The sequence below is a fragment of the Dipodomys merriami genome, unplaced genomic scaffold, assembly GCF_024711535.1.
Source record: "Dipodomys merriami isolate MVZ:Mamm:240054 unplaced genomic scaffold, mDipMer1.0.p SCAF_16, whole genome shotgun sequence".
In the NCBI taxonomy this organism is placed as follows: Eukaryota; Metazoa; Chordata; class Mammalia; order Rodentia; family Heteromyidae; genus Dipodomys; species Dipodomys merriami.
This window is the reverse complement of record NW_027202937.1, coordinates 20533102-20559908: the sequence shown is the minus strand read 5'-3', so window position 1 is coordinate 20559908 and position 26807 is coordinate 20533102. Positions and strand designations below refer to the sequence as shown.

The following is a 26807-nucleotide window of genomic DNA, read 5'->3' as shown; positions in this document are numbered from 1 at the left end:
TCCTGAAGAATGCTCGGACAGTCTTGCATGAGTTCTACATCTGAAATGAACATTTTGGTGAATGGGTAAAGGAAATATTACCCGCATGTATCCTTGTTGGAAGGAAAATAATTTGGTGGTTAGAATTATATAACTTATGTCTTATGGAGATCTAAAGAAGTGATTTTTCTACATGTTTCTAAATTTGTCTAGTTTTCAATAATCCCTTGCAGGTCTCTTCGTGTTTATGCACCTCTCTCTATATATCTATATACACATACATATGTGTCTCCATGTGAATGTCTATATACATGTTTATGTGTCCTTTTCATGTAGGCTCATACTAGGGCTTAAACTTAGCTTTTTTTTTCTGCTAAGGTTAGAGCTCTACTATTTGAGCCAGACCTCCACTTCTAGTTTTTCCCGGGTTAATAGGAGGTAAGAATTTCCATCTTTAGATCTCAGCTTCCTTCGTAGCTAGTGTGGTGTATCTAATGTCTCTGCAAGGTGTGTGTCCATCCAGGCTTTAGGTGTACAGTCATCTCTGGTTAATAACTCCTAACTAATTTGGAAAATTAGTTAGGAAAGAGTCTTCACATTTTACGCTTCCCCATCTGTGGCAGGTAATCAGAGCTAAGAGATCACAAAGGGAACATCCATCTTTTGACCATCGATCATGTCAGAGGTGAGCCTTGAGCAGAGTAGCCAGTGAGGAGGTGGTGAGAGCCCAACTGAAGCCAAGGTGGTCCTGTCAGGAAGAGGCAAGTCATGTGCTCCACACCCCTGGACTCAGGGTCAAGTTGGTACCTGGTGCTGCCATTGGGCAAATGGATAGGAAGGGAGGTTCACAAGATGCTGCTCTCTCCCTTTAAGTCCCTCATCTCTATTTCCCACTTGTGCTTGCACTGTAAGAGCCCATAGTCTTCAAAAAGTATCTTGAGAATTTTTGTGGAGACTCTTGATGGGGTCAGAGTGTGCCAGATGACTTAGTACTTGGCTACTGTGCTAAGAGGTAATAACAAAAATTGTGGAGACCTGGGTACCATGGCTCATGTACACACACACACACACACACACACACAGACACACACACACACACACACACACACACACACACACACACACACACACACACAACTTGTCAACTCTACTCCCCCTATTCCCCTACTTTTCTGGGTCAGAAACTGCACATTTGACTTTCTGCTTCCTGCTAGGTTAGTAAGCGTTGTAATGGATCAGCAACAGAAATAACCCTCTAAGCCTGTCCTGCAATTCCTTCCCCAAACTGCCTCTAAACAGGGGCAGTTGGAAATTGGTTTGATAAAAGAGTAAGGAGTTGAACAAAAATGGAACAAGGAAATCTGCTGGGCATACTATTTCCTAGGGGGAAGGGTGCCAGGGAGTGTGATGAAGGGGGTGAAATTGATTGGTATAGACTTTAACTGGCCTGGTGACACAGCAGTGAAACCACCAAAGTATAACAAATAATGACAACAGATAAGATAACAACAACAACAACAACAATAATAGAGTGGGGAGTTGAGGTAGGGAATTATTTGCACTTCAATGTGAATTAGAATATCAGATCAGCTGGGTGCTGGTGGCTCCTGCCTGTAATCCTAGCTACTCAGGAGGCTGAGATCTAAGCATCATGGTTCAAAGCCAGCCTGGTCAAAAGTCCGTGAGATTTTTTATCTCCAATAAAACACAGAAAACTGGAAGTGGTGCTGTGGCTTAAGTGGTAGAGTGCTAGCCTTTGAGCTGAAGAGCTGAGGAGCAGCCCAGGCCCAGAGTTCAAGCCCCACGACCAGCAAAAACAACAACAACAAAAAGAATATCAGATCATTTTGCAACTCCCAACCTCCTCCCTTAGGGCTTCAGGAGTTAGAAAGTAAAGAAAGGATGGTGTTTGGGACACTGGAGCAAGCTTATCCAGAACTTCAGGGGATGAAGCCAGGAGGGAAAAAGGATCTTGGAAAGGGCAGGGCAGGGCCAGCTTGGCTCTTGCCAGTCTTAAGTGGGAGCAGGTGGAACCAATCGTCAAGCTGTCATTTAAGTAAGGTCACAGTTCCACCAAGAGTCTTGAGAGGAATGGGAGACTTAGGTGTTGTGTGTCTCACTTTTCTCTGCAAGATTCTTTGGTGGTTGGAACCAGAAGAAGTTTCCAAGACAGAGTCTGCGTCCCTAACCTGCAAAACAGAATTTCTTTCTGAGGACAGTGAATGCTCCATTCAGCTGTAAATTACTATGAGGAAGACTCCCAAAAAGTCTTGGGGCAGGTTCTGGGCATTTACCCCTCAAGGAAAGGAGAGGCAGCTTTCTCAGGAATTTTGCCCTTTCCTGAGTTTTGAAGCCTGGATTGATTGGCTGGGGAGAAAGCCATCTCTGAGTGAATTCTGTGTGGAGTCTGGAGACAGGAAGGAAGCTTCTAGGTCGGGGCTGTTGACCTAATTCTGGATTATGTTTTCAGCACTTGCTGACCTAATTCTTCGTTATGTTTCCATTGAATGAGTTGATTATTTTCATATCCTTTTCTGGTAAGTGAATTCCCTTCACTACTTTTCAATTTTTCCAGTTTCCTTACCACATTTCACATGGAATTCTTTTAAAGTAGTAGGAACAATTTTGTCTACTTATGACTTGAAGAACAATGTTTCTTTTGGTATAATTGCACATAGATTGTATGGGGGAATAGATTAGTATGTATTGCCAAATAATTACTAATTTTAAAGGGAAATGTGTTATTGATGTTGCCTGTCAATGTTTAGTACAACAGTGGAATCTTTTCCTTTTAATTGCCTGCTTTGAATGATTCAATATGCATTACCAGAACTAGCTTTCTCTAATCAACCCTGAATATGAGTTCCTTGTTAAACCAGTACATTATATTCCTCATAAGTTGTGATTCTTGACTTTTTTTGGGGGTCAATTTCTTTGAAAAAAAATTAAATCACTTTTAACCAGCAAGATGCCAGACTGGAGGTATGATCCAAGTGGTTGAGCAGGAGCTATAAGCAAGAAAGAAAGCTGAACAGGCCTTGAGTTCAAGTACAGGGGTTTAGGTACAAGCCCCAGTACTGGCATGAAAAGAAGAAATACAATTTTGCCATTAAGATCACATCTTTATACCTTATATACGAAATGTGGTAATTTTGCTTCCTTTTTCCTGTTACTGAAGAGAAAAATAAGCAGAGAAAGCAGAAGAAAGTTTGTTTGCCTATTTGTTTTTTGTCTGTGTCCTTAATTCTGTTTAGCTCTATTAACTGAATAAATTGCCCTAAGCACACAGTTCATCTTCGCAGTGGGCTCAACTAATTTAAAGACAGATTAAAACAGCAGCAACAACAACAAAGATTTCTTCTTGTGTGTTCAAACCCATAATTTGCACTAAAGTTTAAAAGAATGCTTAGCTAGTTTTTAGTCTCCAACCAAAATTCAATATAATTTCCTCCAAAAGCACGAGAGAGAGGCCACATTAAGCGATCCAGAGTTGATTGTTTAGGGCTTGTTTCTGATTCTGGGGAGAAATCAGGGACCACCATGGTAGTATTTTCTTGTGGGAAGTAGAGAAGCCAGGGCCAGGGAAGCAGGTCTGAATCTGTTCCACAGGAAGGACTGGCAAGGTTTACATTCCCCATCTTCGACCTTAGCACCTCTGTGGGTCTTTGTTTTCATTTGGACGTCTTCCTCTCCTGCATTTCCTTCCCATTTGATTTCCTACCAAACTCTTCATTTTTTCTTTCTCCAAATGTGCTAATATTTGGATGCCCTCGGTGCTTTTGAAAGGCATTTCCTTTGGGTTCAGTCCATTAAATGCATTTAGTTCTGGTATACATTGGTCAGAGAAAAACCTTCAGTGTAATGAAGCATGCAGAAGTATTAAATTATCCCAAGTTCCTTCTTGAGTCATTTCAACTGTAGAGTTTCTCTTCCTTCTGCTACATAGAAAATTAAGGCCTTTGGAAGCAGGGAATCCCCAAACCACACAGAAGTCTACCAGCAGAGATCCAAACCCTGCAAACCACACATTTTTCTACTTCTCCATCTGTCTCTAGCAGTAGGTTTATGATTTGGTAAGTGTGGAAAAAAAGCAGTTGGGGGGCTGTGGTTTAAGATTGAGTTCCACATCATAGCTAAGAAAGAACAAAACCACGTTATTGTAAAGATTTTTATTAAACCAATGAGATATTGGGCTAGCTAGATGACTTAGAAAAGGAAATTTGAAGATACGATTAGGACCAGAACAAATGGCATTAGCTAAACTTGTTTTAGAAGCTGGCCAAGCCATTGACTAGCCAAGAGACCTTGATCTATCTAAGGGTCTTCCATCTGTAAAACATATATAATTTTTAGGGAGTATTGTAGAACAAACATACTTATTGTGATATCTAGGGAAAAGTCAGTCCTCAGTACATGGGTCATTTGCTCAAAAATATATTTATACATAAAATATCTTGTGTGTACAAAAATAGTTATGGCAATTTTTGTGGAGCTGTTGTTGAATTAGGAATGATGGGTATTGTTTTTAGTATTAAATATCCTCAAGGATAGGGTGACTTCATGTGATATAGTGTAATGCTGATAATATTTCAGGCAATTTACCTGTTTCCTGTCCAGTGAACTCTTACTTTGTCCCTTAAGCCTTGCTCTTTTTCACCTTGACTGACTCTTCAGATAACAATGGAGTTTGATCTTCCCAGTATTCCTTTTATACCTAGGCCACTATTCTGCTGTTCTGTCAGAGTTCTTACCATTGTCCCTTCTGGATGGCGAACATTTGAGACAAGTTCTCTTATTCATATTCCATCTCCTACCCCCATTAAGTGGAGTAACAGCACTCCATTAATTAGTTAGTTAGATGAAATGGGTTGAATTTGCAACAAATACTTAGGTGAAAATGGGACCACATAAAATACTTGGGACTCATAAGATTTACAGCTCGTTTTGTCTCCTTGGTTTTGATCTGTGCTCCATGTCATGGTTTAACAACAGATTTCATCTCACATTTGGTGTTGCTTAGGACTGTGATTGCAGACAGTGTGATGTCATTCCCCTGCCAGCAGGTGTCGGGTTTCTAGTGGCTTTCCTAGTGGGCTTGCTGTTCTCTAGAATGAATGGCTGTGTGGTAGTTTTCTGGAATCAAGAAAAGTCTTCCAGAGTGACAACAGGGAGGCAGAGGTCAGATGTAAGTTCAGAGATTATGCTCAGATGTCCTAGATTTCTTGGGACAGTGTTTGAATACATTTAATTCTTCATATTTAACCTGTCAGTAAGAGGATCTCTTCATTTGTAGCACTTTACCACTTAAACCACTTCCTCCCTCCCTCCCTCCTTTCCTTCTTTCCTTCCCTCCTTCCCTCCCTCCCTCCCTCTCTTCCCTCTCTTCCTTCCTACCTTCCTTCCTTCCTTCCTTCCTTCCTTCCTTCCTTCTCTCCCTTCTCTCCCTTCCTCCCTCCCTCTCTCCCTTCCTCTCTCCTTCTCTCCCTTCCTTCCTCTCTCTCTTCTTTTTCCTTTCCTCCTTGCCTTGCCTTGCCTTTCTTTTCCTTTTAAAACCAGTGCCAGGGATTTGAACACAGGAACTCACATTTGCTCAGCTTGCTTTCCCATCTGATACTCTACCATTTGAACCATGCCTCCAGTCTAGCTTTTGGTTGGTTATTTGGAGATTAATTCTTGAGGACTTTTCTGCCTGGGCTGGCTTCAAAACAAGATCCACCAGGTCTCAGTTTCCTGAGTAGCTAGGATGACAGGTGTTAGACACCAGCCCCCAGCTTGCTTTTATTATTTTTTGAATAGAGTCTCTTTGCCTGGTTCAGTCTGGAATGTGATCTTCAGTTTATGCTTTCCACTGGGATGACTGATGTGCATCACTATGCCCAGCATTTTATTGGTTGAGATGGTGTCTCATGAACTTTTCCCCTGGGCTTGTCTTGAATTGTATTCCTTCTGATCTGAACCTCTCAAGTAGCTGGGATTACAAGTGTGAGAATTCTGTTGAATTTGAGTAAAATCCTTAAGAAAGAGGATTGCTGATCAAGTGGATAAGTTTGGGGTATAATAGCTTTGGGTATTGTTAACTTTTTATGGTAATTAGGAGCTTGGAAGATGACTTACTTATTGGTTGGACCCTCGATATTTTCATTTTTTGTGCCCTTTTAGCCCTTGGGGTTTGAAATTTATCAGAAGTTTGGCATTTACCTATAGTTCTTATTCATGTTTGGCCAAGTTTGCCCTTTCCCTGTATCTTGAGAACAAAGGGGGTGTTGAAATGTTTAGAGTATCTCTGTAGACAGTATTGTTCCCTCTAGCTAGAGGAATCTTTTTTTGGCCAGTTTTGTCTGTGCCTGATTGTCTTAACTAACTTACCTATTCATGTCCTCTCTCTGAAGAAGTAACCCTAACTGCTCTTCAGGATAAGAGATGATAACCAATTGGGCAGAGAAAGAGATCAGGTAGCATGGGCATGCCAAGGGAAGAGTATCTAGGAGCAAACATATAATATGTGCTTAAATATATTGGTTCAATGAAGGAGCTCCTCATACTTACACAGAACTGCTATATGTCTTCTTACCTGATCTTAAGGAATCCAATCAAGCACTCTACCACAGGGCCACCTTCCCAGCATATGGAGTCCAATCAAGTTCTTGGGAGGGGTCCAGTCATATCCACAAGTGTGGGTGTACTTATTACATCCACTTTTGAGTTTCCGCAAACATAGTTTTAGGAGCCTAGGTTGTGTATAACTTCTCCATAACTCATTCTATTCGTTTAGAACAGGAGAAAGATACCTATGATGGTGTGGCTTACCATCTAGACATACCTAGCATACTACCATAGTCCAGCCAGATGCCCTGTCCTCCATCATTTACTTTTCTCTGCTTTGACTCTAGTGAGAGAGCCCAGTCCATTGGCCTCTTCACACACAGTCTACCTTTTGCTGGGTGACTAATCCTATATGCTCACCTGAGCAAATGCATTGGCTGAAGGATGTCATTGTCTCACATTAGTAAACAAATATTTCCTGAAGTTGAGAGAAATAATGGTGTGCATTTCAGGCTAATGGAAGAATAGTGAATGTGTTTTCTGGAGAAATGCGTTTTCTTCTTTCATATTAGTAAGATTAGGATATGAATCCTGGATTCTATAATTCATTGGCTGAGCGATCTTGGCCCAATGACTGACCTCTTTGAGATTTGCTTTACTCATCTCAAAATTGGGAGCTGACAATTCTAGATGCCAGAATTGTTTATTAAGTAGAGTAACAGATGGTAGAAGGCCTAGCCTATTGTAGGCTATATTCACAGGTTTCACTTTTTTAGTCAGGCTAATCTGAGGTTATATTTTCTATAGTATTTTTGCCTGGATGATTGATACAAAACACTGGCTTTCCTTAGAGTTAGCAGGGAAAGTCTGGTCAGCTGGAAATAGTACCTAAGCACTTTGGAATTATTAATTTGTATGTGGGCTTTGTTATTTGCCTCATGTAGATTGTTTTATTGTTTTAAAGCGATCTCCCTTGGATTTATTGGTGTCTCCTTAGTATATGTGATGCTGATTTCAAAGCATTTCTGAGATTATAGGGATGATACATGTATTGGAGGCACAACTTTCCCAAAGAGGGAAAGGGGTCAAATTTGCCTCTTAAATTTTGGGAGTGGTTTTATATAAGGGTAACACAAAGGTAAGATAATATTTTGGATGAATCTCTTACATTTACGTGTACAGAAGCTAGTGACTACCACAAGGGAGACACAATTATAGCCAGAATATACTTTATGTTGTGTGTGTGTGTGTGTGTGTGTGTGTGTGTGTGTGTGTGTGTGTGTGTGTGTGTGTGTGTGTGTGTGTGTGTGTGTGTGTGTGTGATGGGCCTTGAATCCAGGGCCTGGGCACTGTCCCTGAGCTTTTGTGCTCAAGGCTAGTATTCTACCACTTTGAGCCACAGGTCCATCCGGCTTTTCGGTAGTTAGAGATCAGATTCTCACAAATTTTCCTGCCCTGGCTGGCTTTTGAACCATGATTTTCAGATCTCAGCCTCCTAAGTAGCTAGGATTACAGGCGTGAGCCACCAACTCCTACCTTGAATATATATATATATATATATATATATATATATTTTTTTTTTTTAATTAAAAAAATTTTTTTTGTTGTCAGTTGTGGGGCTTGAACTCTGGGCCTGGGTGCTGAACCTAAGTTCTTCAGCTCAAGGTGAGCACTCTACCATTTGAGCCACAGTGCCACTTCCTTGAATATATTTTTAAAATGAGGATCCTCTGGTTTTTCAACTTGAAAGGCAAAAAAAGAAAAAGAAAGGCTGTCACTTTCCCTTACATAAAAACTTCAGTTGAAATATTACAGAGCTTTGGAAGAGCAGGTGATCTGGACTTCTTATTTAACCCATTCGTCTATTATAATTAATTCTTTTGGGCTAGAGGACAAAGAATTTTTTTCCCCTTAATTTTCATGCTAAATAAAACACAGTCTCTAGTGTCTGTTTTTAATGAATGAATAGAGAGTTGGGAATGCTGTTGAATTGGTCTTACTTTTCTAAAATGAGGAAGCTGGACAGGCATTCAGACCTCTGCTGCCCTCGCAGTCTGATTGTGATGCAAATGAGCTGCTTAGAATGACTGCTGAACATCTGTCAGTTATTCTATGTCCTTCAAAAGAAGATTGTCTGGACTCCGACACCTTGGACCTTCAAAGGGACAAAGTTATTTTAAACTTTTCTAAAGGGCAAGAGTGGGGATGGGGGAGGAGGAGGTAACAAGAGAAGTTTTTTCACTTAAAAATTAATCTCACTTTTATTTAAGTCATTGTTTCTTTGTGGAAGTAAAAGAAATGTTTCTACTGAATTTTGCTTGCTTGCCTCTTGAAATTCTTGTTCTTCCATGTAATTCTTCACGGAAGAATGGAGCCATGCTCTATTGAACACTTTTTCTAAAGATTTTGTTATACATGGTTTCATAAAGCCCAGGAATGCAAGCGGCCTGGTGTTAAATGACATCTCAGGTCAGACTGTCTGTCAAATGTGACTGTAGCTTTTACTAAATAGCTTGGTGGGAATTTTGAGAATAAACCATTTTAACTGCTCATGGTCCCCAGGGTTTACATGAAATCCACACACATCATTTCCAACAGTTTCCAAGTACTTAAATGTTTTCAATTCTCATTTAAGCCAAGTGAAGGCTTACTGCTTAGAAAGTTAAGCATTGTTATACCAATTAACTTTTTATAGGTCAGGAGGCTGAGCTGAGGAACTTGCTAGGCCTGTTAGCATGAAAACCCAGAGCCTGAATTCAAGTGTGATCTTTCAAGTGTGATCTTCAAGTGTGCCTCAGTTCCAGTCAGCAAGCATTCTTACTGTCATGCTTTTGTTGTCCAAAAGAGTTTAGGAAGAGTAATCCCCAAGAAATGAGTTTATTTCCTCTATCCATCCATCCACTCATTTTTATTATCTTGTAGTAGTTGTATAAAGGGGTTTCAATTCAACATGTCAGTTTTTTTTTTAATACAGTGCATCTTAAAAGAAATGAATTTGTAAAGTTAGAATTTTACTGATTGTTACACTCTGGACAAATAGACTCTCTCTGTCTGTCTCTCTGTCTCTCTGTCTCTCTGTCTCTCTCTCTCTCCCTTTCTCTCTTGCAGTACAGAGGACTGAACTCAGGCCATTGCCCTTGCCAATCGGTGCTGTACTCTTTGAGCCATACCTCTAGCCCCTTTTTGCATGGTTTACTTTGAAGGCAGAGTCTTACTTTATGTTAGAGCTGATTTGGGCTGCATCCTCCAACGTGGGCATCCTCACATCACTGGGGCTGACAGGTAGGTGTGCACCAGCCGTTATGCTTCGCCCATAGCTGGGATGACAGTCTCAAGACGTTGCCCACTCAAAAGTTGAGATGGAGTCTTAAGGACATTTATGCCCAGATTGCCTCAAAAGGTGATTCCCTGATGGGGGAGGAGTGAGGGAGTTGGGGGAGGGAAGGGATAGTAGAAGAAAATCAAAGGAGGGGATAACAATGCTGGACAAGAAATGTACTCATTACCTTACTCGTGTAACTGTAATAAAAACGAACAAACAAATAGAACAAGTTGATCCCTGATCTTTGCCTCCCAAGTAGCTAGGATTACAGAAATTATGTGCCACAGTGCCTGGCTTCCACTTCTGCTATACTCTTCTTTTACTCATCCCCTGTATCTTTTGTTAAAAATCACCCTGTAAAACAATTTTTTTTGAGCTAGCCAAAACTATACTCCTTGAACACACACTCCTATCTTTGTTAAACTTACTTTCCAGATAGGTTCTGGCTTTGAACCTTGAACCTCCTACCACCACTTCCCATGTGCTGGAATTATAAAGCCTGTAACACTGTATCCGGCTGAATATAATTCACTTTTTAAAGGAAGAAATTGGAAAGAATCAATTAGAGAGGATTCCGTAGGCCACAATCTTTGCATTTATTCAACAGTTAAATGAATGAGGCTCTAATCTTACTAAGGGGCTTCAGAAGGCAATGCATGGAAGAGGGAAACGTTCTAGTCCTCACGAAGCTGAGATTTGAAGGGCTTGGCATGGGAGACATAACACCCATCACTAAAATGTATATTATGACACCTGATGGTGATCGTAAGCGGTGTGATTAAGAAGAGGCATTTGTACCATCTCTGTTTGAAAGAGGCAATGTGGGAGCAATGTGGGTACATTGGTGGTAAAGGTTCCTGGTGAGGGAACAAATGCCAAAGCCCTAAGGCAGACACTGTCCTGGTGTTCAATGAAACCTTTGTAAGAGGAGAAATGAAACCCAAAGGACCAGTGCTCCGATTAGATCAGAACCCTTAGCATATATTCAACAGGTGCCTGGATGGGCCTTTGTGGGATTATGAGATTTCCACATGTTTTTAGTGCCATATTGTGCAAGTACGATCCCTCCCCCACTCTTTAGATAAGAGAAGTATTGTTTTGATTTTTATCAACACTTGTACCAATTTCAGTTTTCATAAACCTCTTTTTAGTACATTGTTTTTTTCTGAAAAGACAATATATTCATAAAGTATAAAGTATAGTTAAGTGCTGGTGGCTCATACCTCTAATCTAGCTACTCAGGAGGCTGAGATCAGGATCGTGGGTCAAAGCCAGCCCAGGCAGAGAAGTCTGTGAAACTCTTTTTTTTTCTTTATATATATTTTATTGTAAAGATACTGTACAGAGGGGTTACAGTTACATGAGCAAGGTAATGAGTACATTTCTTATGGAGCATTGTTACACACTCCTTGATTTTTCCCCTACCATCCCTTTCCTCCCTACCTCTCCAATTCCTCTCTCCCTTCCCTCCCAACACATGCCTCCCCCCCCCCCATTAAACTCTTAATCTCCAATTAACTAGCAAAAGCAGGAGTGGAGGCATGGTTCATTTAATAGAGCCCCAGCCTTGAGCAAAAAAGCCAATCAAGAGGGCATAGCCCTGAGTTCAAGCCTCAATACCAGCACAAAACAAAACTAAAATACACACACACACACACACACACACACACACACACACACACACACACGTATAAAGTTTAGGGAATACATAGAGGAACAAATTTGTTTTTCCTCTTTTTAATGATTACTATTCTACTGTTATTATAAAAGTGCTATGGGGGGGTTACCATTTTATTTTATTTTATTTTTTTACTTTTATTTTATTTATTATTTTTTTGGGTCCGGTTGTGGGGCCTGAACTCTGGGCCTGGGCACTGTCCCTCAGCTCTTCAGCTCAAGGCTAGCACTCTACCATTTGAGCCACAGCGCCACTTCCGGCTTTTTTTCTTGTTGCTTATGTGGTACTGAGGAATTGAACCCAGGGCCTCAGGCATGCAAGGCAAGCGCTCTACCACTGAGCCACCTTCCCAGCCCCGGGGTTACCATTTTAGAAGTCAAGTAATGAGTACACTTCCTTTGTTCCTATACTCCTTCCTTTGTTCTCTCCCAGTTCTTCCCTCCCATCCCCATTCACAAGTTGTATAGTTTGTTTTCAACATAGTTTCTACTGAGTACCACTGCTGCATGGGTGCACAGATTAGAAGTAGCTTTTCAGTACCTCAGACACCCAGGTCCCCTCCTGGGACTCAAAGACACCATCTCCCTGTGTGTCTTCAGGCATTCTAGCTGCCCAGACCTACAGCCTCGAGGTGGGATGCATATACTGTAGAGCCAGAATACCTGTCTGTCCTTGACTTGTTGTTTTACCCTGTATCATATCACCTTGTGTTAGTATCCAAATGTTTGTTTCTATTGAAGAAATAATCATTAGGTTATTCTGCAGATTTTTCTATAAAATAATATAAACATGCAAACTATTTATGCAATTTCTAGCAAATAATACATAGCCAGTAGAGCATATTCAATTCTCATATGAAGCTTTTCTGATCAGATCATGACATACATGAGTGAAGTGAGTCTTATAAAGGTCAAGATGTTTCCCGGGAAACCCTGCTGGCAGACTGAGTAATACTCAGTACAAACTCCAGTAGCCCACGCCTGGTTCCTTGGAAGAGTGTTGATGAGCTGGTTCTCTTCACCTGTCTTTTCAAATAAGAACATATGTAAGGCCTAGGTAGGTGACATGACCTAAGACATGTTTGCATGAGAGCCAAGGCAAATTTTCTTCTTATAGTTTCAAAGGTTCCTGTCAAGAATATTTCTCACATGCATATGTCTTTTTTACCTTGGTGACTCCTTCCTTTTCACAGATATTTACTGAGCGTTGTTATGTTCCACAGCACATTCAGGCAGTAGTGAAAAAACTCTTGTGATGGTTCCAGTTAAGTTAGAAACATTGACAAATAGATTTTTTTCTTTTTCTTTCTGGTATTGGGTCTTGTGTTCTTGCTTTGCCTTTATCCTGCTCAAAGCTGGTATTCTACCACTTGAGCCACACTTCTGTTTCTGGCTTTTTGCTGGTTAATTGGTTTTTCTATCTGGGATACCTTGAAACTGCAGGTCTCAGATCTCAGTGTCCTGCTAGGATTATAGGTGTGAACCACCAGTGCCCAGATGACAGATATTTAGAATACTGCATAATATTTGTTTTTATAGAATTTGGCTAAAGTAGGGAAAGGATCATTTTCATAAATAAATAAGATTTTTCTAAAACTTTTTTTTTTTGAGAAATCAGCAGATTTGTTACTCATGGATGCACATCACCAATTCTTACAAGCAATAGACTTGCTTTTTTTTTTTTTTTTTTTTTCTTTGTGGTGCTTAACAATGTACCAAACATTTGGTAGTGTTGCTGGCTTTGAAAGTTGTGAGTTGTGGGCTGGGAAGGTGGCTCAGTGGTAGAGCGCTTGCCTTGCATGCTTGAGGCCCTGGATTTGATTCCTCAGCACCACATAAGCAAAAAGAAAAAGGCCGGAAGTGGCGCTGTGGCTCAAGTGGTAGAGCACTAGCCTTGAGCTGAAGAGTTGAGCGACAGTGCCCAGGCCCAGAGTTCAGGCCCCACTACCGGACCCCCCCCCCAAAAAAAAGAAAGTTGTGAGTTGTAAATAGGTCTTGTAAGTCAACAGGGTAGTCAGTATCAGTCTGACTAATTTCTCAGGTTTGTTTGTAAATTTGCAAGCAAATCATGGGAGGAGCTCAATTAAAAAACCAAATGAAATATAAGATGATTTTATTCATGTAAGCCAAAAGAAATAGGTTGCTTACTATTTTCTGCCTTCAGTGAAAATCATCACCTGTGAAGGTTTATTCTTTGGCTTTTCCTTTAAGCCTGACTGCGCATCACTCCTGTGATCTTGACATTCCTACTTACTTCACTGGCCCGCCCTTGGCCTTGTGAGAGAATGCCTATGTCTAGAGACCCAAGCATCTCTTCCGGCTTTAGTTAAGCATGGAATTCGCTTGCAGAATGTTGCTTGTCTTCTAATTATATTTCATGTCTTTGGGATCAGAGCTGTCCTTAAGCCAATGAAGAGGACCCAGTGGTTTATAGTCTAGGTTCAAATCAGTACCATCTAAAATGCTGATATTACTGCTTATAGGGCCTTTGTCAGCCTTCTATAACTTCTTGCTATGGTCCGAATGTTTGTGTGCCCCTAACATTCATATTGTTGAAATCCTAGAAAGTGGGACCTAAGGTAGTGATTTGGTCTCTACAGGAAGAGCTTTCATGACTGGAGTTAATGCCCTTATAAAAGACATTGAGAGAACCTTCATCTTTTCTGCCCAGTGAGGTTATAGTGAGAAAATGGTTTTCTGTAAACTAGGAAGTAGGCCTTCACCAGATACTGAATCTGCTTTGGTCTTGGACTTCTAGCCTCCAGAACGGTGAGAAGTTCTGTTGTTTATAAACTATTTAGTTTATGGTGGTATATTATAGCAGCCTAATTGGACTATGACTCCTTTTTTCTCCTTCTCTCTGAAACTCGTCTTTGTACATCTAATCCTGGTTTCTTTTAGACTCTCTGTGTTTAGCTATTGAGCCTAGAGCTTCTATTACCTGTTGGCCTGATGAATAACATCGTACCTCAAAAGTGCAAGAAGCCAGGCAAATTTCCTTGAAGGCTGATCAATAGTGTGGCTCTTCTTCGAGTAGATGTGCTATTTGGAATTGGCGATCATGATCGCAGAGGGAGAGAAGAAAAGGGTAGCATTTAACAGCTACTCAGTGTTCTTTTTCCTATAGACACAAGCAATCGCTCAAGTTCATTGGTTCAGCTCTGTAATTTGAATTGAAGCCTTATGTTGGCAACGTCTTTCTCCCTTTGGTACCACTCATTACTCAGAATGAATCCTAAGTTAGGACAAAGAGATTGCTGTTGGATTTCCCTACGTGAGCTGGAAACATCAGACTTTCAGTAAAGGCAGCATCGTGTCTTGTCATTTCTCGGTCATTTGTCCTGACCTGTTAGGATTTGCCCTGAGAAGCTGTGTCTGAATGAAACTTCTGTCCCCTTTCCAGAATTCAGGAAGTCCTGTGCTTTCTCTCTCTGAGTCAAAGAGCTCCACACCTCCCCTTCCTGTAAGACTCCTTCTCCAGCCAGCTCCAGTCACTGCTCAGCCTTCTTCCGCCCCAACATGTACCCTACAACTGGCTCTTTCTTTAGTTTTCCAGCCTGCCAAATCCACTTGGAAGATTTCTTTGGCTGCTTTATTTGCTTTTTTGCATAGTGCTCTACAAGGACTTGATTCTTTCTGTCATTGGATAAGACAGTGTCGTGTGTCCTTGACAATAGAGATTATGTCTGACTTTCTGATTAAGTGAAAGAATCTATATCTATATGTGTATATATCTCTTTCTCTATATCTATATATGTATCTAGAAGCCCAGCACTTGGTACACATGGGAGGGATGCAATAAACACTGGCCTGTTGGATCCTGTCTGTGTTTCTTTTTCTAGCAGCAAATAATGTATGGCAGCATTTACAATAGTTCCTATTCATAACATTGTGAACATTAAGTTAGTAAATATATTAACATGTGCTGGGTGCATAGTGCTAAGTGCTAACTACTTAACTATTTAAATCTGGGAGAAATGCCCTGTTGTGTTAGTAGAAAATGTGGGGCTGCAGAATTCCTGGCTCATAAAGCACTGGGCTTTCATTACTGTGAAGCATTAAGTAAGGAACACATCCTTTCTTAGTCCAGTGTGGAGTTTGGAGGCTCCAAAACTGGAGTTAAGGCATCCCTTGATATGGGGATCAGAGTTTCTGACTCAGCTGATTAAGACAGACACAGTTTTCAAACCCCATCATGAGGATCACCTGGGACAATAGGCAGACAACCAGACTCAAGGACCTTGTCCCAGACCTGAGTCAGAATCTTCAGACTCTGATGTCTAACAACTCAGGCAAATAATACAACCTGGAGACACTAAGCAACAACATACCTGGGAAGCTTCCAGAAACACTCATGACTGAGTCTTATCCACTAATGTTCTGATTTGATTGTTTTGGGGCTTTGGCTTATACCAGTAAAGTCTCCCCCTGCTCCCCAATCTCAGCTATTTCTAATGTGAAGCAGGATTAAAACCCATCAAAACAATTAAAATTAAGCCCATGTTTTTCAGAAGCAATTGGAATGTGTATTAAAAACACTGATTTCTAAGGCCTTGCCTAGCCTGTTAAACTGACTCTAGTTACAGGGGTTAATATCGGGGAGAGATGCCTCAGAATTCACATTTGAAACAGATTCTTCTGCACGGATGAATTTCTTTTTTAAAAAACTACCAGCTAAATGGAGTTAGCATGCATTGAGTTGTTGAATAAATGACCCTGATTCATTTTTTTCTTTTTGTCTCCAAAACCCACCTAAAAGAAATGTATTTATTCAGGTACTGTAAGTAATGTATTAATTGCTCACCTTTGACTGATATGGTGTCTAGATAGTTACATCATTTTTAATAGTCTTTGATTGTCCTTGGCATGAACTTATGGGAGTTCTTTTTTTGGGTTTTGTGCTATCACATGAATGTAACAGGTCAGATGATGAAATCAAGTAAACAGGCTGAGGAAACAATAGACTGGTTGAGCAGGTTCTAGTTTGGTGTAGGGTGGTTGTGTTCTCAAGGCTGTTAAACCATGGCTTTGGAACCATCAAATGACAGTAGTGGCTTCATTTCTATTATGGAGATTGAGGCATGAGATAGCCAAAACCTGATGCATTAAAACAACCACATGGTCAACCTTTTCAGTGAGTGATCAAACTCAAATTTAGTTTACCAATAAATTCAGATACTTGGGTTTTTCAGGATGCTTATCTTGCTATTTAAATGGTAGTCCATGATTGCAGTTTAGGGCCACCTTAAGCAGAATTTTGTGTGACCCTATCTCAAAAATAACTAGCAAAAATAGGGCTGAAGATGTAGCTCAAGTGGTAGAGTGCAAGTCTAGCAACCACACAGTAGCCCTGAGTTCAAACCCTGGTATTTGGGATAAAAAGTGGGGTCCATGCACCAGCAAGAGTGGCATTTCCTGAGACCTTGTTAGAAATATACTCTCAGGCTCTACCCTGCCATGCACAGCCTATTGGGTTTACCTGACAATGTGGCATCCTGTTTTTGTATATCATACCCACTGATTTCTATTAATATGAGTCAGCATCCGTGAGTTTGACTAACTTCGAGATATTGTAAAAGGAATGGGCAGTGGTGAACTCAACAAGAGAATGCCGCTGAGTTAGTGGCTGATCAGCTTTCTTCAGTAACCTTTCTGCACCGAGAACCCATCTCAGTTGCTACAGATAACAGTGTGGTGATTGTTTCCGTTCTGCTATGGGCACTGCGATGAACTCTCCCTTCTAGCCATATGCACACGGTTCTTCACATTGCTTTGCTTGCTAGCCTGGACTTTGGCAGCCCTGGAAATCTTTGTAGATAGTGAAGAAAGGAAGCTTCTGGAAATTCTATGGTTTACATCTCTATATAAGTTACTAGCATTTTTTTTTTATCTTAAGGGCTATTTAATTAGAGCACTTCCAGATTCACAGCAAATTGAAAAGACGGTACACAGTGTGTGTGTGTGTGTGTGTGTGTGTGTGTGTGTGTGTGTGTGTGTACACATATATACAATATACATATTATCATGTCTCATCTCAGACATCTAGCCTTTCCCATTACCAACATCCCCCATCACAATGACACATGTATCATTTTTTAATTAAATAAAGTCAATACGTTATTCAGACTTCCTTAGCTTTTACCTAATATCCTTTTCCTGTTCCAGGAACCTATCCAGGACACTACATTGCATTTAGTCATCATCTCTCATCTTAGGCTGCTCTTGGCTAAGTTTCTCCAACATTCCTTATTTTTGATGACCTGGGCAGTAGATTGTCCCTTTGTTGGGATTTACCCTGTGTGTTTCTCAGGATTAGACTGTGGCATCAGGAGCTCTAAGGAGGAAGACCACAGAAGTAGAGGCAAGTCCCATCTCATCATATCTGGGGTATGGCCTCTCAGCATGACTTATCACTGTGGGTCCTGGCCTGTATCACTGGTTGAGGTTGTTAGTTGGCTTTTTTCCACCTGTAAAGATACTCTTTTCCCCTTTTTCTCTATAGTACTCATTAGAAGGAAGTTGCTATGTGTCATCTGCACTTAAGGGAGTGTTAAATTTCACTTCCTTGATTGTTTTTGCATACAGAAACTATTCGGAATTTTTTTCTGCATGGAAGATGGGTCTATTCTTTGCCACTTGTTTTTCAATAGCTTATTTTATATTGGTGTGGATATCTGACTGTTTATTTCATGCTTTGTGCTACAATTTAAGACTATTTGCTTGCCTAAATAATAGGCGGTTCCCTTTATGCTTTTGGTGTCTCCTCGAGACATAGGACTTTTGCCTTTGAGTTGGGCTCACGTCCAGTTTCAGACAAAGGAGGAAAATGCTAACTGGTGTGGTTTCAGTGGTTTTTATCAACAATCCTAGAAGTAGGATTGCTTGAAATAGTTACTCCTTAGTCTACTAAGGCTGTCATAACAAAATACCACAGCCTGGATGTCTTACAGAGCAGAGTTATTTTCTCACAGTTCTGGCAGCTGCACGTTCAAGATCAAAATATCAGCAGAGTTGATTTCCTTTGATGCCTTTTTCCTTGCCTTGTAGATGGCCATCTTTTCAGTGTTCTCTCCGTGTGCCTATCTTAATCTCCTGTTATACAGAGGGGACGAGTCATTTTGGATAAAAATCCATCCCTAATGATCACATTTTAGTCTAATTATCTTTCTTTCAATACAGTCAACATTCCGAGATACTTGAAGTTAAGGTATGCGAATCTTAAAGGAATATCATATAGCTCATAAAATTCCTTAAGGGACATATTTGCCAAGCATTAACTAGGCAGGACTGCCATGGGTTATATTGTTTAGTTTAACTTGATGTTACCATCATTGCCATGAGTAAATAGTTCTTTTTCTCTTCTAGAACATCTTTAGACACAAAGAGTTGGATGTGGGGACTTGGAAATCAGTGGCATTGCCATGTGAATATTAGCATGGAGGACCCTGAGCTGTGGCCACCACTAGGGGCTCAAATGAGTTTGGAAGAACGGAGAGGAGCTTCAGGGCAAGCTGCAAAAGGGAGTTAGCCAGGCTTTAAGAATGAAAGCTCATAGCACCCTGCTTTCTGTTTAAGACAGCCTATTATTGAAGAGCATCTTCCTTTAGCTGTCCAATCACATCCAGAATCGGAATAACCTCAGGGTCAAATACATGTAAGAAAATTGGGTGATTGGTTTTGCAAGGGAGACTATTTCTTTGCATACTTCTCCACTCAGCATGCTGTAGAAGAATCTCTGTCTCTATTCTTAGCTTAGGTTATGTTATGAAAGGCCTTTTGGCCTGGTGTGTACCTTGCCCAGAATGGATGTGGGTATTGTGCAATGATATGTATCCCTTGGTCTCAAGCCCAACCTTTGAAGCTGAGTTCATTATGACCTTATGGACAACAGAGCCCCCTGGCAAATCTGAGTCTGTGCCTTCAGTGTATTCAACCATAGCACAGGGTAATGGTGGCACTTAAGTACTTTATGTTTTATGTCATGCAAATGTCCTTCCCAGTAATCACTTGGGAAAATGAACCTGAATATAGAACAGTGATTACTACAGGTTGGAAAAGTAGCAGGAGGGGAGAATAGCTTAAAGGGAAATTAGATTATGGGTACAGAAAACACAGAAAGAGTAAGTTCTGTTGCATCATAGAATAGAGGGAGGACTATAGTGGGTAATTACTATGTATTTTGTGAAGATACAGAAGAGATTGAAAGCTCCAAACATAAGGAAATAATAAAGAGAAATGCATATGTTGAAATGTTGAACACATTTTAATACATAAAATATATTTTCTAAATGAGATTGATACAAACAAGGGAGCAAATTGGAATAGAATCTGAGCTATGTTGCTGATTTCTTCATTTATGTCAGAGATTTCTAGTTGGCTACCCACATCCTACTTTCAACTCTCATTTTACAACAGAACTTTAGACAAGTTAAAGGCCATACTTTTCATTCTCCTTTATGACCAACTTACTCATGAGTAAGTTCCAGCCAAGAAGGATGTAAAGCAAAATGTTGAAATTCCATTGAAGCTATTGAATGATTCCTTCTAGAAGAGTTCTACATTCTTTGGCTCCTTACTCCTTTCCTCTTTCTTCTGCTATTGGATGTGATGGTGGAGTTTCAGCAGGCATCTTGGCCCATGAAGTGATCTCAAAAATAGAAATCTGGCATGAAGATTATAGATCAGGAACACAGACTAAGGTCAGGTCCTGAATGACTCAAGGAAATGCAATATATGCACAATTATGTGAAGACTAATTTTTTTATATGATTGAAAGAGAGAAAAGCCTTTGTCTTATAATACTGTTATTGCTTTTTTGTTGTTTGTAGCTAGACTTCTCCTCCTCCTCCTCCTCCTCCTCCTCCTCCTCCTCCTCCTCCTCCTCCTCCTCCTCCTCCTCCTCCTCCTCCTCCTCCTCTTCCTCCTCCTCCTCCTCCTCCTCCTCCTCCTTCTCCTCCTCCTCCTCCTCTTCCTCCTCCTTCTTCTTCTTCTTCTTTTTATTTTTGGTGCTAGTGTTGGGGCTTGGACTCAGGGTCTGGGCACTGTCCCTGAACTTTTTTACTCAAGGCTAGTGCTCTACCACTTTAGTCACAAGTTCACTTCTGGCTTTTTTCCACAGTTAATTGGAGACTAGAGTCTCATAGACGTTCCTGCCCTGGGCTGGCTTTGAACAACAATCCTCAGACCTCATCCTCAAATGTAAACCACCAATGCCTGGCTAACAACTAATTCGGAGTGAACTTTGTCATCTGGATAATCTATTTAAGAATACTGCCACTGTGGCTCTTGTTTTATTCCATATCTCTGTTAGTACTACTAGGGACCATCTCAAAGGGAAGTAGTGTGAATCAATGGATGTTCTAGCTGTCAAAAACAATTGTGGAGATTTGATAGATAATATGGATGTCAGCAGATTCTGCAGCTCAGAAGGCATCAAAATAACAGGGCATGAAGATTGTAAGATTTGGCTTTACTTCTTGAGAAAATAAGTGAAATTCCAGCCTTATGCACATTACTTCCTCCATAAGTTCAATGGTTTTTTTTTTTTTTTTTGACAATTAAAGAAAGCTTAGTAGCAGAGGGGCTGGTGTGTGTGTGTGTGTGTGTGTGTGTGTGTGTGTGTGTGTGTGTGTGTGTGTGTGTGTGTGTGTGTATGTGTGTGTATATATGTCTGTGTAAATAAATATGTTGTTACAGTGGAGCTGTGGCTGTGCTACCTGGATGAGGAACAAGAACAGAACTAGATTTTTGTTTTCCGTGAATACAGTTAATGCTTGGGTGTCGGAGGAGAGTTTGTAGGGGAATAGAATCCAAATTAAATTTCCCAGGCTATCCTGTGCTAATTAGATGGTGATTTCCTACTTTGCCATCATGTTCTTTTAGTTTCAGTTCTTTTCAAAGTCTCAGATTGTTAACTCCAATTTTATTGTAGTATACATACTTTAAAGATAGTGATGGATAGATCAATGTCTGATATTCATGACTGTGTCAGTAAAAGGATGAAGAGACATTTGAGTTATGAATATGACATCTAACTACCTCCAGTTTCTCCTGGATTATTTGCTAGAGTTTTCTGCTGGAAGTGATGAATGGGCAGAAGTAAATAACCAAGGATAGAGACAATCAATTTAATTACAAATAATGTAAAAAGTTAGCTTATTGTGTTTCTTTCAGTGATACGTTCCCTCTAAGCATCTTAGTGTCTAAAAATAATTAGTTGATAGTTATATTATTACACAAGAAATAATATGTTTAAATACTGGCATATTAGAAATAATAATCAATAGTCAGATGCTGGTGGCTCACACCTGTAATCCTAGCTACTCAAGAGGCTGAGAGTCTTATTTCCAATTAACTAGCAAAAATCTGGATGGTTCGAGTGGCAGAGCACCAGCATTGATTGGAAAAGTCAGTTGAAAGTCCAAGGCCCTGAGTTCAAGCTTAGTACACACACACACACACACACACACACACACACACACACACACACACACACACACACACACACACACACACACACACACACACACACACACACACACACACACACACACACACACACACACACAGAGCAACTGCTGGCTGCAAGTTATAGAAACTTGGTTATATAAAATCATTTTATGTAAAAAGGCAAACTCAACATATCTACGCAATCAACAACATAGGTCACAGCATATGGGAAATAATTAACTTAGCAATTCAGTGTTGTCCTTAAAGATGTTACTGTTTCCATCTTCTGCTCTACTATCCTGAGTATGGCAGCTTGAGTCTTGCAGTTAGTTGACAGAGTGGCTGTAGCAGCTTCAAGCACCGTAACTTTATTTAGCAATGGCCTTGGTGGTCACATGGTTTTTCCATATGGGCCTTGTTAAGAACAGGACTTTCCAACAAGTCCTCCCTTGGTTTTCCCCACCATCTTTTTCTTAAATGATATACTAGGTGGTTGGGGGTGGGTTAGAGACAGTGATAGACTTGTACAACTGACATTTTTCATGCCGACATTTTTCATGTAGATTGCCTGTAACAGGATTCTGCTGTCCAAAAGCCACTACTTCTAGAAAAGAATAAGTATGAGGACTGGGCGCTGGTGGCTCATACCTGTAATCCTAGCTATACAGGGGACTGAGATCTGAGGATCAACGTTTGAAGCCAGCCCGGGCAAGAAAGTCCATGAGACTCTTATCTCTAATTAATCACAGAAAAAGCTGGAAGTGTTGCTGTGGCTCAAGTGGTAGAGTGTTAGCCTTGAGCAAAAGGAGCTCAGGGACAGAGACCAGACCCAGAGTTCAAGCCCCAGGACTTGCAAAAAAAAAAGAAAAAAAGAGGTGTGAAGATTGAAAGACTATGCATGCTCTTACACATAATACTACAAATGTCTTATACATATTTATATTGCTGTAGTTTCATAATTTGTAGACATGATAATACATAACACAAAACCATGTACAATGAAGCTCACATGGTACTAGTACATATATAAATGGGGAAGTGCAGGTGAAATGAGAGGAGCTAGAAGGTGACTCATGATAGAGGCATATGATAAGGAGCAGGCAGAATATGGGACATGGCCCAGACTCCAGACCCTTTCCAAGTGTTGCTAACAGTGTGAGTTTTCAGCCTTTGCTTCAGCCTTACTGAGCTGTGGATATATTTTTCTATTAAGACAAATCTTTGCCACTGACTATTGATACGTGTGTGAGTTTGGAGGAACTCTGAGTATCTGTGGGCATGGGCAAAGAACGGAAGAGGCCTCATTTCAACAGCTCTTTCTAGAAGGTTTAAATGTAACTTCTGAAAAGCATTAACTTTTGAATGTGGTATTTTCTCATATTGAGTTTAATCGTCATTTGTTCAAATAGATGCAAAATTTGCTTTATCAATTGACAATTTATAGATACCAAAACATCTTGCTTTGGCCTTTTTAACTAAACTACATCAATTTTGTACTCTTATTTAAAATGCACTGGCTCCTTTCCATCTTTTAAGTGATCAGGTTCTTTTTTTGTAGCTTCACTTTAGTGACATATCTAGAATGTGATGTTTAATGAGATTATTGAATTATTTTCATAATACATATGGAGCATTTGTTCATCTAAGGTATGTCTTCCTCCAGAATCTATCCAGTTAGGAAAATGGGGAAACTTTTAAATTATTAGAAGCTGGATAAAATTCCAAAATTAAAAAAATTAAACTATGTGCATATCCTTCTCTAGGTGCTAATGTTTCTCATCATCTTTACAATCATATTTTTCAGACCACACTGCTAGTTACTGTTATTTCTTACCTCTAGTTCACATTCTCCACTTTCTGAACTTCCTTTTGTCAAAGTTATACTGACCTCCTAGAGACCTACTAACTTGAGGGATCTCTATCCCCTAAGTCTTATCTTCATCATATAAAAAGAACAATATGGGAATAAATTCTGTGTGATTCTAGTGCAAGAATGTCTGTATGGTATGCATTTTAGAAAGAGTAGGAGAGAATCAAAAAGAGTGTTATAGTCAGGCATTGTATAGTGATCCATTGCTAGAACATTTAATTCTTTGGAATTGACCAAGCAGAAGTTTCTTTCAGCTCTGATAGGGTTGTTGTGGATTGAGTATTCTGGGAGTATTCTGAAGTAAATGAAAACCTGTTTCTTAAGTTGGGGATGTGGCTCAATGTCAGAGTATGTGTTAGGACTTCGATTTTATTCCCAGAACTGCAAAAATACTAAACAAACAAAATCCTTTAATTGCCTGTATAGCATCTAAAATTTTTATGTCTGAGAGAAAGAGCATCATGAATTGTGATTTAAACTCAGGAAATATTACATGCTTTTAAATTGCTGTATCTTGTGTGCTCTGGTATTGAGGCTTGAACTCAAGGCATGGACAATGTCCCTTAACTTTTTCACTCAAGGCTGATGCTCTACCACTTGAGCCACAGCTCTGCTTCTGGCATTTTGGTGGACAATTGGAGATAAGTGTCTTACTGTCTTTTCTGTCCTCGCTGGCTTTGGCTCTTTGATTCTTAGATCTCAGTCTTCTGAATAGTTAAGATAACAGGCATGAGCCACTGGCGCCCGGCTTTTAAGTTTCTTTCAACGGAATGCTTTTAGTATGAAACCTAATCCCAGAAATGACGGCCCTTCCTTCCTTCCTTCCTTCCTTCCTTCCTTCCTTCCTTCCTTCCTTCCTTCCTTCCTTCCTTCCTTCCTTCTTCCCTCCCTCCCTCCCTCCTCTCCCTCCCTCCTCTCCCTCCCTCCTCTCCCTCCCTCCCTCCCTCCCTCCCTCCCTTCCTTCCCTTCCTTCCTTCCTTCCTTCTTTCCTTCCTTCCTTCCTTCCTTCCTTCCTTCCTTCCTTCCTTCCTTCCTTCCTTCCTTCCTTCCTTCCTTCCTTCCTTCCTTCCATAGTTGTGTGAGGGAACCTGCAAAGTAGCCAGCCATTAAAATATAGAGCAAGTGCTTGCTGGGATTCAAAGTTGGTTTGTCCCTTTCAAAACTCATGTTGAAATGCATTTCCATGGTGGCAGTGTAGGGAGGCGGGGAGGAGCTGTGGGAGTGAATTCGGTCTCAAGAAGGTCCTCAAGTCAGAGTGTGAGTTCTCACCCTTGAGGGACTAGATTTGTTACAGAGAGAGCTGGTAGTGATGAAACAAGCCTACTCTTCAGGGCCTGGGGATTTAGCTTAGTAGAAGAGTCCTCAACTCTGAGAAAAACAACATCATCATCAAATTCACTCTTCACATTCTGGCCCTTTGGCACATACAACTTTCCCTTCTGTTTTCTGCCATGAACGGAGGCAGCATGAAGTCCTCATGAAATTCAGCTGTCTGATCTTGGAACTTCCCTTGCACCGGAACTTTGAGTCACAATAAGCTTATTTGCTTATAAACTTTCTCAGGTCTTCTGTTTTAGGAACAGAAATCAGATTAAGACAGTGCTGTAGTAGACTGGTCAACAACTTTGTTGGGAATCATCTGAGCCTCCCTCCCTGGCAGCTGGGGACCTGCCATGTGGTGGGGACCTGTGGGTGTTGGGTTTCAGCAGCACAGGGGTTTTTAGCCAGGGTGGAGGTGTTAATGTAGGTCAGCTATCTGTGGGTCACACATAGCGGGCATATTCTGAGAATGTGAAGAAATGGCCAGGTAAAGAAGTTTATCAGACTGTTCAATGCTTGAGGATTCATGGGTGAGACTCAGCGGACCCACGCCTGTCAGACGGTGTGCAGAACTTTATGCACGTATTTGAAATGGCGAAAGATTTATATGATCTGAAGAGAAACCAGAGTATTATGTACGTATTTGAATGTTTGGAAGTGATAGCTCATTGTGTTATCATGCTCAGGAGAGGGCCTTGATTTCTATGAGGATTAAAACCATTGCTCTAATGTGTAAATTGATGAAGGTGAGAGATACATTTATAGAGTTAGAGTTGTAGTGGGATTTTCCTGGGGGATTCCCCATAAACACAGAAGTAATATGTGGCCAGTGAAACTAGAGCAAATCATGTTGAGCGAGGTAAGCCAAGATCAGAGAGACAAATAGCACATGGTCTCCCTGATATGTGGATGTTAAATTCTAATTGCAAGGAGATATGACAAAGTGAACATGACTGAAGAAACAAAGGACCTCTACTTAATTTGTTGTAGCATTTCTAAATGATTCCATGTTCTTGACCTCATATATGGTATATATGTGCAAATCTGAGGGAAGCTAGGAGGAGGGCACAGAATCAGAGGGAAACAGGGGAAAATACACAACAGAGGGAAAAACTAGGAGACAGCCAGGAAAGGAGTGACATTCTCCAAAAAGACATGTATTCTTCGTCTGACTTAGGTAACTGTAACCTCTCTGTACATCACCTTTAGAATAGCAATGCTAAATTAAAATAAAATGACACTGAGCATATAGTCTGGTAACTCAGTGAAGAAACGGGTTTAGTTCTTCTTTTACCTCCCTCCTCCTCCTCCTCCTCCTCCTCCTCTTCCTCCTCCTCCTCCTCCTCCTCTTCCTCCTCCTCCTCCTCCTCCTCCTCCTCCTCTTCCTCCTCCTCCTTCTCCTTCTGTAATGGGGCTTGGACTCAGGTTCTGGGCACCTCAGATCTCAGCCTTCTAAGGAGCTAGGATGACAGGTGTGAGCCACGCGCCTGGCCTAGTTATTTTCTGAAGAATTTAAGAAGAAAAAAATTGTATCCCTAATTTTAATACTTTGTATGTAATCTATTATCAAGGTATTCCTCCTCATGTGCTTTGACAGCCCTGATGTAGCTAGCAACCCTGCCCTAACAGAGAATGAGAACTGGATGT

General features: G+C 40.6%; 1 protein-coding gene across 8 annotated transcripts in view; it reads left to right on the top strand.

The window, feature by feature from the left end:
* Rnf144b (ring finger protein 144B) overlaps positions 1-26807 on the top strand; it is a 163725-nt gene that overhangs the window by 41255 nt on the left and 95663 nt on the right. Inside the window, exon 2 of one of the 8 annotated variants that reach the window (XM_070024496.1) lies at positions 9631-9804. The exons of the other annotated variants lie outside the window; for them this stretch is intronic. The gene's annotated coding sequence lies outside the window, so the exon portion shown is untranslated. The remainder of the gene's footprint in view (positions 1-9630; positions 9805-26807) is intronic. 8 annotated transcript variants of the gene reach the window in all.